This window comes from Oncorhynchus clarkii, chromosome 12 (genome assembly GCF_045791955.1).
Source record: "Oncorhynchus clarkii lewisi isolate Uvic-CL-2024 chromosome 12, UVic_Ocla_1.0, whole genome shotgun sequence".
Taxonomy (NCBI): Eukaryota; Metazoa; Chordata; class Actinopteri; order Salmoniformes; family Salmonidae; genus Oncorhynchus; species Oncorhynchus clarkii.
This window is the reverse complement of record NC_092158.1, coordinates 8,415,230-8,430,110: the sequence shown is the minus strand read 5'-3', so window position 1 is coordinate 8,430,110 and position 14,881 is coordinate 8,415,230.

Here is a 14,881-nt window from a genome sequence, read left to right as displayed (position 1 = left end):
CTCTGGATTAGGAGGAGAAATGAAAGAAAATGACATTACATAGGGATTGTTCCATTTACTGGCTCTCACTCATTCATATATCTTTATGTACATATTCTTTATCCCTTTACACTTGTGTCTATAAAGTAGTAGTTTTGGAATTGTTAGCTAGATTACTTGTTGGTTATTACTGCATTGTCGGAACTAGAAGCACAACCATTTCGCTACACTCGCATTAACATCTGCTAACCATGTGTATGTGACAAATAACATGTGATTTGATTTGTCTGGGTGTTATGTTCCCCTCCGTTTTGTTTTGTGGTGAATCTGGAACATTCCAGAGCCATCAGACAGCAATTAGTGTTCCCACTGCCTTTAGTAGAGATGGAGCTGTGTGTGATTGTCTGATTTTACATGTCCCTCTCTTTTCCACATAAATGGATGTTGATATCAAAACTGTCACACTGCTCTTGATGAATAATATCAGATCCCCAGAAGTCTCATATCTCTCCACCTCCACTATTGACTAACACATTTACAGTGTATTCCACCTCTTTGTTTTGACAGATGTTTAATAGTCTAGAGGATAGTAATAGCCCATGTTAATCAGCCGTATTGAAAGACAATGGAGACGTTAGTTTGTGTATTAAGGTACATCACACAGCGAAAGATGACAGGGGAGCGGAGTGAGATAATAAGAATTGAACCTATAAATGAAAAAGAGGATTGTTTCCCTCAGGGAGTGGCTCATTGTAACATTTGAGGACCTTGAAATCTCAAAGTGAATTTTAATATGAAACAGGGAATGAGGGAGGAGAGAGAGGGAGGGGAGAGAGGGGGGTACATGCTGTCCGTCTGTCCCTGTAGTCCTCTCCTCCAGATTCTCCCTCTCTTCTGAATCCCTCTCCTACTGATTCCCTCTCTTCCAGATTCCCTCTCTTCCAGATTCCCTCTCTTCCAGATTCCCTCTCTTCCAGATTCCCTCTCCTCCAGATTCCCTCTCCTCCAGATTCCCTCTCTTCCAGATTCCCTCTCTTCCAGATTCCCTCTCTTCCAGATTCCCTCTCTTCCAGATTCACTCTCCTCCTGATTCCCTCTCCTGATTCCCTCTCTTCCAGATTCCCTCTCCTCCAGATTCCCTCTCCTCCTGATTCCCTCTCCTCCAGATTCCCTCTCCTCCAGATTCCTTATGAGTCTCTCCTGGAAGCATACAGTGTATCTGAAGATATGTTCTGTTCTGTGCCTGGTTTATACTATTGAAATAGATGTAACCTTCCCAATACAGGCTGTGGATGTGCAGCCAGACATAGGATTATTGTCCTGCATCCTCTAACCTTATTCTCCTAAATTGTGTTTTCAATTATAGATTGTGGTCTTGTTGACATTTTCTGGGTAACAACCTCCTTTTGTCTTAACTTGACTTTTATAAAATAAATAAAATAAAAAACATTTGCTGTTTTTTAAGTCTTATTTTGTAAGTTTGCTTTTTTTTTGTTCAGAAAAATCTCACTGTTTTTATTTTTATATACGATATATTTTCTTTTCCACCCATTAATTTGGGCTTCATATTGATCTCCTTCCACAATCCCTGGCTATCACATTCACCCGTCTGCTTATCGACGATCAATGTAGCCCCACACTGTCTGTGGGAGAGTAGAGGAGACGGTGTTCCGGCTGTGTCCACTCAGCATCATCGCTGAAAAGCAGTGGGTTGCTATTACACTGTTTAGGTGAAGGCATGGGGTTATTGCAAAGTGTCAGTTTCCCTGACCCAGATGAAGCCTAATCCTGCAGATTTTTTCCATTTATAATGATAATCCAGGATCTGTTTCTGGGAAATCTGTGCCAACATGTAGCTATGCCTATATGGCGGGGTACCGTCCATCCCCAACATTAGTCTTAGAATGGAAAAACAACATTTTTCCTCAGAGGGAACTGCACTATGAAAAGGTTTGGGGGTCAATATCTATTTCAATGTAGTCAGTTTAGGAAGTAAATCAAACATATCTAATTATCCAAACCTGGTTAGTAATGGTGGGAATGTCATCGGGACTGTTCTCAAGCACTCTTCACTGTCTACTGTTGTGTCCTCGGAGTCCTCCCAGTTATTTCATTTCAGTCAATGTAGCCTAAACTGAAATACCAATTCTTATTTCCTCCTTAATAGACCGTAGTTATTGGAATGTTATCAAGAGTGTGTTCCGTGTCTGTTTAAGGGGCCTCAGTCTTCCCTGTGTGCTTCTCAAATGGCACCCTATTCCCTATATAGTGCACTACTTTTGACCAGTGGCCCATAGGGCTCTGATCTAAAGTAGTGTACTATATAGAAGAGATTAGGTCAGTGGTCCCCCATTACATTCAGCCGTGGGCATGTTTTTCCTGGAGCGGATGGTCTGGTGGCTGGAATATAGTTATAAATCATTTGAACGCTGCAAATTGACTACAAGAATCCCAACCAGATATGGTATTTGACAAAAACAAAATCATTTCAAACCTAGATTCCATTGGGATATGCCTCTATTTATGCATGGGAATACTTGGGAACAGATTCCCTGAATTAAAATGACTTGGAGCTGATTTCCTGAATTGAAATCACTTGGAGCTGATTTCCTGAATTAAAATCACTTGGAGCTGATTTCCTGGTGATTTCACAGTCCAAAAACAATAATGTTTTTATTTTATATACAGGACCAGTTAAAAGTTTGGAGACACCTACTCATTCCAGGGTTTTTCTTTATTTTTTACTATTTTCTACATTGTAGAATAATAGTGAAGACATCAAAACTATGAAATAACACATATGGAATCATGTAGTAACCAAACAAAGTGTTAAACAAATAAAAAATATATTGTATATTTGAGATTCTTAAAAGTAGTTACCCTTTGCCTTGGTGACAGCTTAGCACACTCTTAGCATTCTCTCAACCAGTTTCACCTGGAATGATTTTTCTAACAGTCTTGAAGGAGTTCCCACATATTGCTGAGAACTTGTTGGCTGCTTTTGTTTCACTCTGCGGTCCAACTCATCCCAAACCATCTCAATTGGGTTGAGGTCTGGTGATTGTGGAGGCCAGGTCATCTGATGCAGCACTCCATCACCCTCCTTCTTGGTCAAATAGCTCTTAAACAGCCTGGAGGTGTGTTGGGTCATTGTCCTGTTGAAAAACAAATGATAGTCCCACCAAGCGCAAACCAGATGGGATGACGTATCGCTGCATAATGCTGTGGTGACCATGCTGGTTAAGTGTGCCTTGAATTCTAAATAAATCACAGACAGAATCACCAGCATGCAGAGATCATCCGTTCACCCACTCTGCGTCTCACAAAGACGCGGTGGTTGGAACCAAAAATCGCAAATTTGGACTCATCCGACCAAAGGACAGATTCCCACCAGTCTAATGTCCAATGCTTGTGTTTCTTGGCCCAAGCAAGTCTCTTCTTATTATTGGTGTCCTTTGGTAGTGGTTTCTTTGCAGCAATTTGACCATGAAGGCCTGATTCACGCAGTCTCCTCTGAACAGTTGATGTTGAGATGTGTCTGTTACTTGAACTCTGTGAAGCATTTTTTTGGGATGCAATTTCTGAGGCTGGTAACTCTAATGAACTTACAGCAGAGGTAACTCTGGGTCTTCCTTTCCTGTGGCGGTCTTCATGAGAGCCAGTTTCATCATAGCGCTCTATGGTTTTTGCGACTGGTTTTTGCGACTACGTTAACTGACCTTCACGTCTTAAAGTAATGATGGACTGTTGTTTCTCTTTTCTTATCTGAGCTGTTCTTGCCGTAATATAGACTTGTTGTTTTACCAAATAGGGCTACGTTCACCACGCTTACCTTGTCACAACACAACTGATTGGCTCAAACATATTAAGAAGGAAATAAATTTCACAAATTAACTTTTAATAAGGCTCACCTGTTAATTAAGGACTGTCCCATCAACGGGACAGTTGTAAATCATGCAGCGCGTTATGTCAAGATAGGGGGGTGGCACACAATCCAGGTAGCCATTTGATTACCTGTCCAGGTGTCTTATGGCTTGGGGGTAAAAACTATTGAGAAGCCTTTTTGTCCTAGAATTGGCACTCCGGTACCGCTTGCCATGCGATAGTAGAGTGAACAGTCTATGACTGGGGTGGCTGGGGTCTTTGACAATTTTTAGGGCCTTCCTCTGACACTGCCCGGTGCAGAGGTCCTGGATGGAAGGCAGCTTTGCCCCAGTGATGTACTGGGCCCTACGCACTACCCTCTGTAGTGCCTTGCGGTCAGAGGCCGAGCAATTGCCGTACCAGGCAGTGATGCAACCAGTGTTGCAGCTGTAGAAGCTTCTGAGGATCTCAGGACCCATGCCATATCTTTTCAGGTTCCTGAGGGGGAATAGGCTTTGTCATGCCCTCTTCACGACTGTCTTAGTGTGTTTGGACCATTCTAGTTTGTTGTTGATGTGGACACCAAGGAACTTGAAGCTCTCAACCTGCTCCACTACAGCCCCGTCGATGAGAATGGGGGCGTGCTCGGTCCTCCTTTTCCTGTAATCCACAATCATCTCCTTAGTCTTGGTTACATTGAGGGATAGGTGGTTATTCTGGCACCACCCGGCCAGGTCTCTGACCTCCTCCCTATAGGCTGTCTCATCGTTGTCGGTGATCAGGCCAACCACGGTTGTGTCGTCTGCAAACTTAATGATGGTGTTGGAATCGTGCCTGGCCATGCAGTCGTGGGTGAACAGGGAGTTCAGGAGGGGACTGAGCACGCACCCCTGGGGAGCTCCAGCTCCAGGATCAGCGTGGCGGATGTGTTGTTACATACCGTTGAACGCTGAGTTGTAGCCAATGAACAGCATTCTCACATAAGTGTTCCTTTTGTCCAGGTGGGAAAGGGCAGTGTGGAGTGCAATAGAGATTGCATCATCTGTGGATCTGTTAGGGCGGTATGCAAATTGGAGTTGGTCTAGGGTTTCTGGGATAATGGTGTTGATGTGAGCCATTAACAACCTTTCAAAGCACTTCATGGCTACAGACGTGAGTCTGTAGTCATTTAGGCTGGTTGCCTTTGTGTTCTTGGGCACAGGGACAATGGTGGTCTGCCTGAAACATGTTGATATTACAGACTCAATCAGGGACATTTTGAAAATGTCAGTGAAGGCACCTGCCAGTTGGTCAACACATGCCCGGGGCACACATCCTGGAAATCCTTCTGGCCCCGACCTGTTTAAAGGTCTTACTCACGTCGGCTACGGAGAGCGTGATCGCACAGTCGTCCGGAACAGCTGATGCTCTCATGCATGCCTCAGTGTTGCTTGCCTCGATGCGAGCATAGATTTAGCTCGTCTGGTAGGCTCATGTCACTGGGCAGCTCGTGGCTGTGCTTCCCTTTGTAGTCTGTAATAGTTTGCCAGCCCTGCCACATAAGAGGAGCATCGGAGCCGGTGTAGTACGAATTAATCTTAGCCCTGTATTGACGCTTTGCCTGTTTGTTGGTTCGTCACAGGGCATAGCAGGATTTATTGTAAGCTTCCGGGTTAGAGTCGTCTACTTGAAAGCGGCAGCTCTACCCTTCAGCTCAGGACGACTGTATCTTTGTCAAATAAGCACAAATCGGGGTCAAACAGATAGAGAGAATCCGGAAACCCTGTCTTGGTCGCTAACCTTTTGTGACAGCATGCCTTTTCCCTTTGGACACAACGTATAAGAATATTCAGAGTTATGAAGTTATGAAAACTGGTTGTTTTGCAAATGTTGAACATATAACATGGCTACTAATACTTGGAAAGCTAAATCAAAGTCCAAGTATACAGATTTTATGATATTCTTGCAGAAAATGCAATATGAATGTGAACGTATCCTTCACGATTTGCCCAAATGTACCTGGGGACTTCACACTAAAAAGTCTTCTGAAATGTGGCAAATACACTGCCGCCATCTTGTGGACACTATCGGAAATACAACCAGAGTGATGGCGACAACTCTGTTGCATTTTAAAGATGGTGGTAGAAAAAAAAGTGGTTGTTTTTTTCTTTGTATTTTCTTCTACCAGGTCTATTGTGTTATATTCTCCTACATTCATTTCACATTTCCACAAACTTCAAAGTGTTTTCTTTCGAATTTTACTAATAATATGCATATCCTTGTTTCAGGGCCTGAGCTACAGGCAGTTAGATTTGGGTATGTCATTTAGGCAAAAAATTAAGAGAAGGGGGCTATCCCTAAATTGAAATGCATTCCAGGTGACTACCTGATGAAGCTGGTTGAGAGAATGCCAAGAGTGTGCAAAGCTGTCATCAAGGCAAAGGATGGTCATTTTGAAGAATCTTAATTCTAAAACATATTTTGATTTGTTTAACACTTCTTTGGTTACTACATGAGTCCATATGTGTTATTTCATAGTTTTGATGTCTTCACTATTATTCTACAATGTAGAAAATAGTCAAACTAAAGAAATATATATACAATTTATACAGTACCAGTCAAATGTTTGGACACAACTACTTTTCCCCCCTCATAAAACTTGAGAGGCCAAATAAAACCACACGTGGGCCTATTGAGGAACCCTGGAATAGGGCATGCTATTTGGGATGCACCCCTTGTCTCTCTAGTGGGGGCATCAGAAACAGGAGACAGTCTTTGTTCCAGCCCTGCCCCAGCAGCACATGGGGGGGGAGTGTTTAAAAGAGTGCGCTCAGGGGTATCGATTGATTCAGGCACAAAGGAACAGCGCCGGCTTCCTTTTATTGTCTCCTCTCCTTCCTAAAGGACTAGCCCCTGCCTGCCTGTCTCCTCTCCTTCCTACAGGACTAGCCCCTGCCTGCCTGTCTCCTCTCCTTCCTAAAGGACTAGCCCCTGCCTGCCTGTCTCCTCTCCTTCCTAAAGGACTAGCCCTTGCCTGCCTGTCTCCTCTCCTTCCTAAAGGACTAGCCCCTGCCTGCCTGCCTGTCTCCTCTCCTTCCTAAAGGACTAGCCCCTGCCTGCCTGTCTCCTCTCCTTCCTAAAGGACTAGCCCCTGCCTGTCTCCTCTCCTTCCTAAAGGACTATCCCCTGCCTGTCTCCTCTCCTTCCTAAAGGACTATCCCCTGCCTGCCTGTCTCCTCTCCCTCCTAAAGGACTAGCCCCTGCCTGCCTGTCTCCTCTCCCTCCTAAAGGACTAGCCTCTGCCTGTCTCCTCTCCCTCCTAAAGGACTAGCCCCTGCCTGTTTCCTCTCCTTCCTAAAGGACTATCCCCTGCCTGTCTCCTCTCCCTCCTAAAGGACTAGCCCCTGCCTGCCTGTCTCCTCTCCTTCCTAAAGGACTAGCCCCTGCCTGTCTCTTCTCCCTCCTAAAGGACTAGCCCCTGCCTGCCTGTCTCCTCTCCTTCCTAAAGGACTAGCCCCTGCCTGTCTCCTCTCCTTCCTAAAGGACTATCCCCTGCCTGCCTGTCTCCTCTCCTTCCTAAAGGACTATACCCTGCCTGCCTGTCTCCTCTCCTTCCTAAAGGACTAGGCCCTGCCTGCCTGTCTCCTCTCTTTCCCAAAGGACTATCCCCTGCCTGCCTGTCTCCTCTCCTTCCTAAAGGACTAGCCCCTGCCTACCTGTCTCCTCTCCTTCCTAAAGGACTAGCCCCTGCCTGTCTCCTCTCCTTCCTAAAGGACTAGCCCCTGCCTGCCTGTCTCCTCTCCTTACTAAAGGACTAGCCCCTGCCTGCCTGTCTCCTCTCCTTACTAAAGGACTAGCCCCTGCCTGCCTGTCTCCTCTCCTTCCTAAAGGACTATCCCCTGCCTGCCTGTCTCCTCTCCTTCCTAAAGGACTAGCCCCTGCCTGTCTCCTCTCCTTCCTAAAGGACTAGCCCCTGCCTGCCTCTCTCCTCTCCTTCCTAAAGGACTAGCCCCTGCCTGCCTGTCTCCTCTCCTTCCTAAAGGACTAGCCCCTGCCTGCCTGTCTCCTCTCCTTCCTAAAGGACTAGCCCCTGCCTGCCTGTCTCCTCTCCCTCCTAAAGGACTAGCCCCTGCCTGCCTCTCTCCTCTCCTTCCTAAAGGACTAGCCCCTGCCTGCCTGTCTCCTCTCCTTCCTAAAGGACTAGCCCCTGCCTGCCTCTATCCCCCCTAAAGGACTAGCCCCTGCCTGTCTCCTCTCTTTCCTAAAGGACTAGCCCCTGCCTGCCTGTCTCCTCTCCTTCCCAAAGGACTAGCCCTGCCTGCCTGTCTCCTCTCCTTCCCAAAGGACTAGCCCCTGTCTGCCTGTCTCCTCTCCTTCCTAAAGGACTAGCCCCTGCCTGCCTGTCTCCTCTCCTTCCCAAAGGACTAGCCCCTGCCTGCCTGTCTCCTCTCCTTCCTAAAGGACTATCCCCTGCCTGCCTGTCTCCTCTCCTTCCCAAAGGACTAGCCCCTGCCTGCCTGTCTCCTCTCCTTCCTAAAGGACTAGCCCCTGCCTGTCTCCTCTCCTTCCTAAAGGACTATCCCATGCCTGCCTGTCTCCTCTCCTTCCTAAAGGACTAGCCCCTGCCTGTCTCCTCTCCTTCCTAAAGGACTAGCCCCTGCCTGTCTGTCTCCTCTCCTTCCTAAAGGACTATCCCCTGCCTGCCTGTCTCCTCTCCTTCCTAAAGGACTATCCCCTGCCTGCCTGTCTCCTCTCCTTCCTAAAGGACTATCCCCTGCCTGCCTGCCTGTCTCCTCTCCTTCCTAAAGGACTAGCCCCTGCCTGCCTGTCTCCTCTCCTTCCTAAAAGACTAGCCCCTGCCTGCCTGTCTCCTCTCCTTCCTAAAGGACTAGCCCCTGCCTGTCTCCTCTCCTTCCTAAAGGACTAGCCCCTGCCTGCCTGCCTGTCTCCTCTCCTTCCTAAAGGACTAGCCCCTGCCTGTCTGTTTCCTCTCCCTCCTAAAGGACTAGCCCCTGCCTGCCTGTCTCCTCTCCTTCCTAAAGGACTAGCCCCTGCCTGTCTCTTCCCCCTACTAAAGGACTAGACCCTGCCTGTCTCCTCTCCCTCCTAAAGGACTATCCCCTGCCTGTCTCCTCTCCCTCCTAAAGGACTATTCCCTGCCTGTCTCTATCCCTGCTAAAGGACTAGCCCCTGCCTGTCTCTATCCCTCCTAAAGGTTTAGACCCTGCCTGTCTCTATCCTTCCTAAAGGACTAGCCCCTGTCTGTCTCCTCTCCCTCCTAAAGGACTAGCCCCTGCCTGCCTGTCTCCTCTCCTTCCTAAAGTACTATCCCCTGCCTGTCTCCTCTCCTTCCCAAAGGACTAGCCCCTGCCTGCCTCTCTCCTCTCCTTCCTAAAGGACTAGCCAGTGCCTGCCTCTCTCCTCTCCTTCCTAAAGGACTAGCCCCTGCCTGCCTGTCTCCTCTCCCTCCTAAAGGACTATCCCCTGCCTGCCTGTCTCCTCTCCTTCCTAAAGGACTATCCCCTGCCTGCCTGTAGCCTCTTCCCCTGTCACTGACTGAACCACGGTGCCAAATGGAGACCTCTTTCACCACGATATTCTATCAGCTCCTTCCCCTCCTTTATTCACCAGTCCATTCCCTCTCCTCTTTTGATGTGCCTGTTTCAACACCAGACATGTAACCTCCCATTAAAGGGGGCTTATTTGACCAACATTCGGTGTGATTGGCTTGATGTTTCTGCTCTCTGTCTGTAATTCAGATCAATCACTGTCAGAAGAATCACTGCCTCTGTTAGAGTTCAGAAAGAGAGACCAGAGAGGGAGGAGTCTATAGAGAGAGGGGCCGTATAGAGAGAGGGGCCTATAGAGAGAGGAGCCTATAGAGAGAGGGGCCCTATAGAAAGAGGGGCCTATAGAGGGAGGAGCCTATAGAGAGAGGGGCCTATAGAGAGAGGGGCCCTATAGAGAGAGGGACCTATAGAGAGAGGGACCCTATAGAGAGAGGGGCCTATAGAGAGAAGGGTCTTATAGTTAGAGGGGGCCTATAGAGAGAGGAGCCTATAGAGAGAGGAGCCTATAGAGAGAGGGGGCCTAAAGAGAGAGGGGGCCTATAGAGAGAAGGGTCTTACAGTTAGAGGGAGCCTATAGAGAGAGGAGCTTATAGAGAGAGGGGCCTATAGAGAGAGGGACCTATAGAGAGAGGGGCCTATAGATGGAGGGGGCCTATAGAGATAGGGGCCTATAGAGAAAGGGAGCCTATAGAGGGAGGGGGCCTATAGAGAGAGGGAGCCTATAGAGAGAAGGGTCTTATAGTTAGAGGGGGCCTATAGAGAGAGGGGCCAATAGAGAGACGAGCCCTATAGAGAGACAAGCCCTATAGAGAGAGGGGCCTATAGAGAGAGGGGGCCTATAGAGAGAGGGGCCTATAGAGAGAGGGGCCTATAGAGAGAGGGGTCTTATAGTTAGAGGGGCCCCATAGAGAGAGGGGCCCTATAGAGAGAGGGACCTATAGAGAGAGGGGCCCTATAGAGAGAGGGACCTATAGAGAGAAGGGTCTTATAGTTAGAGGGGGCCTATAGAGAGAGGGACCTATAGAGAGAGGAGCCCTATAGAGAGAAGGGCCTTATAGTTAGAGGGGACCCATAGAGAGAGGGGCCCTATAGAGAGAGGGACCTATAGAGAGAGGGGCCCTATAGAGAGAGGGGCCTATAGAGAGAGGGGCCCCATAGAGAGAGGGGTCCCATAGAGAGAGGGGCCTATAGAGAGAGGGGCCCTATAGAGAGAGGAAGGAGCCCTATAGAGAGAAGGGTCTTATAGTTAGAGGGGGCCTATAGAGGGAGGGACCCTATAGAGAGAGGGGCCTATAGAGAGAGGGGCCCTATAGAGAGAGGGACCTATAGAGAGAGGGGCCTATAGAGAGATGACCTGCTGACTATTCCATATGACTTTAAAACATAAAGAATACAGAAATATAATCTATTTGTTTTGCCCTATAGAGAGAGGGGCCTATAGAGAGAGGGACCCTATAGAGAGAGGAGCCTATAGAGAGAGGAGCCTTTAGAGAGAGGGACCCTATAGAGAGAGGAGCCTATAGAGAGAGGGGGCCTATAGAGAGAGGGGCCTATAGAGAGATGACCTGCTGACTATTCCATATGACTCAGTTTAAAACATAAAGAATGCAGAAATATAATCTATTAGTTTTGCTGACACACTGTCTGTTTTTATATTTATGTAAGAATCATATAGCTGTGTTTTGGTAAAAATATTCCTGGAAAAATTGCGTCTTTGCTCTCCGAGGTTCTTACTTTAACCACACGTTTCTGCTCCTATTAATTATTGCGTTCCTCTGTTCTTTTCATAATTGCATTTCAACAAGAGTTCAACTCGGGCCTGAGACATCCACCCTTTTTTTAAAAGATGAAATGGTGGAGAGAAAGAAGCCTTTTTAGTTGATTAAGTTATGCTTTTGAAACCAGGAGGCAGCAAATGGGATTTGGATACAATGTCATTAAAATGGATCTCTCTGTATTACAGGTATAGGATCAATACAGTTGCAAAAATCTATACTTTAAAAAAAACATTTTTTACACAGACTCCTGTTGAATAAGGCTGAGAGGAAATATGAAAATGACTATGATGTTCTGTGATATGGCCATTCCTATTTTTAAAACTTTTTTTTTTTTTTTTTACCACAAGAAAACATAAAAACAGTTAGAGCTCAGAAATGGCTCAAAATATACTGATTATCATTTTTCTTTCTATGTAGGCAATTTCTTATATAACATAAAAACAATAAGTACTTTTTGATTATAATTATACTTTTCATTATATTAATAGTAGTGACACTATTAATAGGACAGAGAGTCTTATGGTGAACTAAGGACTCTACAGGGGAAGAGACAGAGAGTCTTATGGTGAACTAAGGACTCTACAGGGGAAGAGACAGAGAGTCTTATGGTGAACTAAGGACTCTACAGGGGAAGAGACAGAGAGTCTTATGGTGAACTAAGGACTCTACAGGGGGAAGAGACAGAGAGTATTGTGGTGATCTAAGGACTCTACAGGGGGACGAGACAGTATTATGGTGAACTAAGGACTCTACAGGGGACGAGACAGAGAGTATTATGGTGAACTAAGGACTCTACAGGGAACAAGACAGAGAGTATTATGGTGAACTAAGTACTCTACAGGGGGACGAGACAGAGAGTATTATGGTGAACTAAGGACTCTACAGGGGAAGAGACAGAGAGTATTATGGTGAACTAAGGACTCTACAGGGGGAAGAGACAGAGAGTATTGTGGTGATCTAAGGACTCTACAGGGGGACGAGACAGTATTATGGTGAACTAAGGACTCTACAGGGGACGAGACAGAGAGTATTATGGTGAACTAAGGGCTACAGGGGGAAGAGACAGTATTATGGTGAACTAAGGACTCTACAGGGGGACGAGACAGAGATTATTATGGTGAACTAAGGACTCTACAGGGGACGAGACAGAGAGTATTATGGTGAACTAAGGACTCTACAGGGGGACGAGACAGTATTATGGTGAACTAAGGACTCTACAGGGGGAAGAGACAGAGCCTTATGGTGAACTAAGGACTCTACAGGGGGAAGAGACAGAGAGTATTATGGTGAACTAAGGACTCTACAGGGGGACGAGACAGAGTATTATGGTGAACTAAGGACTCTACAGGGAACAAGACAGATAGTATTATGGTGAACTAAGGACTCTACAGGGGGAAGAGACAGAGAGTCTTATGGTGAACTAAGGACTCTACAGGGGAAGAGACAGAGAGTCTTATGGTGAACTAAGGACTCTACAGGGGGAAGAGACAGAGAGTATTGTGGTGATATAAGGACTCTACAGGGGGACGAGACAGTATTATGGTGAACTAAGGACTCTACAGGGGACGAGACAGAGAGTATTATGGTGAACTAAGGACTCTACAGGGAACAAGACAGAGAGTATTATGGTGAACTAAGTACTCTACAGGGGGACGAGACAGAGAGTATTATGGTGAACTAAGGACTCTACAGGGGAAGAGACAGAGAGTATTATGGTGAACTAAGGACTCTACAGGGGGAAGAGACATAGAGTATTGTGGTGATCTAAGGACTCTACAGGGGGACGAGACAGTATTATGGTGAACTAAGGACTCTACAGGGGACGAGACAGAGAGTATTATGGTGAACTAAGGGCTACAGGGGGAAGAGACAGTATTATGGTGAACTAAGGACTCTACAGGGGGACGAGACAGAGATTATTATGGTGAACTAAGGACTCTACAGGGGACGAGACAGAGAGTATTATGGTGAACTAAGGACTCTACAGGGGGACGAGACAGTATTATGGTGAACTAAGGACTCTACAGGGGGAAGAGACAGAGCCTTATGGTGAACTAAGGACTCTACAGGGGGAAGAGACAGAGAGTCTTATGGTGAACTAAGGACTCTACAGGGGGACGAGACAGAGTATTATGGTGAACTAAGGACTACAGGGAACAAGACAGATAGTATTATGGTGAACTAAGGACTCTACAGGGGGAAGAGACAGAGAGTATTATGATGAACTAAGGACTCTACAGGGGGACGAGACAGAGAGTATTATGGTGAACTAAGGACTCTACAGGGGACGAGACAGAGAGTATTATGGTGAACTAAGGGCTACAGGGGGAAGAGACAGTATTATGGTGAACTAAGGACTCTACAGGGGGACAAGACAGAGATTATTATGGTGAACTAAGGACTCTACAGGGGACGAGACAGAGAGTATTATGGTGAACTAAGGACTCTACAGGGGGACGAGACAGTATTATGGTGAACTAAGGACTCTACAGGGGAAGAGACAGAGCCTTATGGTGAACTAAGGACTCTACAGGGGGAAGAGACAGAGTATTATGGTGAACTAAGGACTCTACAGGGAACAAGACAGATAGTATTATGGTGAACTAAGGACTCTACAGGGGGAATAGACAGTATTATGGTGAACTAAGGACTCTACAGGGGGAAGAGACAGAGAGTATTATGATGAACTAAGGACTCTACAGGGGGACGAGACAGAGAGTATTATGGTGAACTAAGGACTCTACAGGGGACGAGACAGAGAGTATTATGGTGAACTAAGGACTCTACAGGGGGAAGAGACAGAGAGTATTATGGTGAACTAAGGACTCTACAGGGGGACGAGACAGTATTATGGTGAACTAAGGACTCTACAGGGGGACGAGACAGAGAGTATTATGGTGAACTAAGGACTCTACAGGGGGACGAGACAGAGAGTATTATGATGAACTAAGGTGTAAAGCCATAACACACACGTTTTTTTACAGCAGCAGCAGACTATTGGTAATCAATAATACCAAAAAGACGCACTGAAGTCTAACAAAACAGCCCCACAATCTTTTTATCCTCAAATTCTCAACCATCAGTCATTTGTGTAAGTGCTGTGCTTGTTGAATGTCCTTCCCTATAAGCTGAAAGTCTGTAAAATAGCATTGTATCTGGTGAAACACAATTTTGGGGTTTATAACAAGCCTATTGGTCAACTATTTGTGCCAGTAAAGGGGGCCTTACTGTTATTGGGTAGTGGAAGGACCTTAATTTCCCTCCAGGCCTGAGGGCACACAGTCTCTTGTAGACTTAGATTGAATATATGGCAAATAGGAGTGGCAATATCGTCCGCTATTATCCTCAGTAATTTTCCATCCAAGTTGCACTTCACATCCAAGTATAACTGACCAAATTATGAAAGACGAGCGTTGTAATTTTGAATTCCGTAAAGGGAGTGTGGAAGAGTTGAACAAAATGATTGTTGTCTATCAACAATGACAAACCCCTGGGGTCTGATCGGCGTTTGTTGCTGGCATGTCATGCCTGAATTTGCTTATTTTGCCAATGAAAAAAATCATTAAAGTATTTGGTAATATCTGCGTTTTGTGATGAATGAGCCATCTGATTCAATGAATAATGGAGCTGAGTTTGCCTTTTTTGCCCAAAATTGTCATTTAAGGTCCTCCAAGGCTTTTTACTATAATTCTTTAAGCAATTTATCTTTGT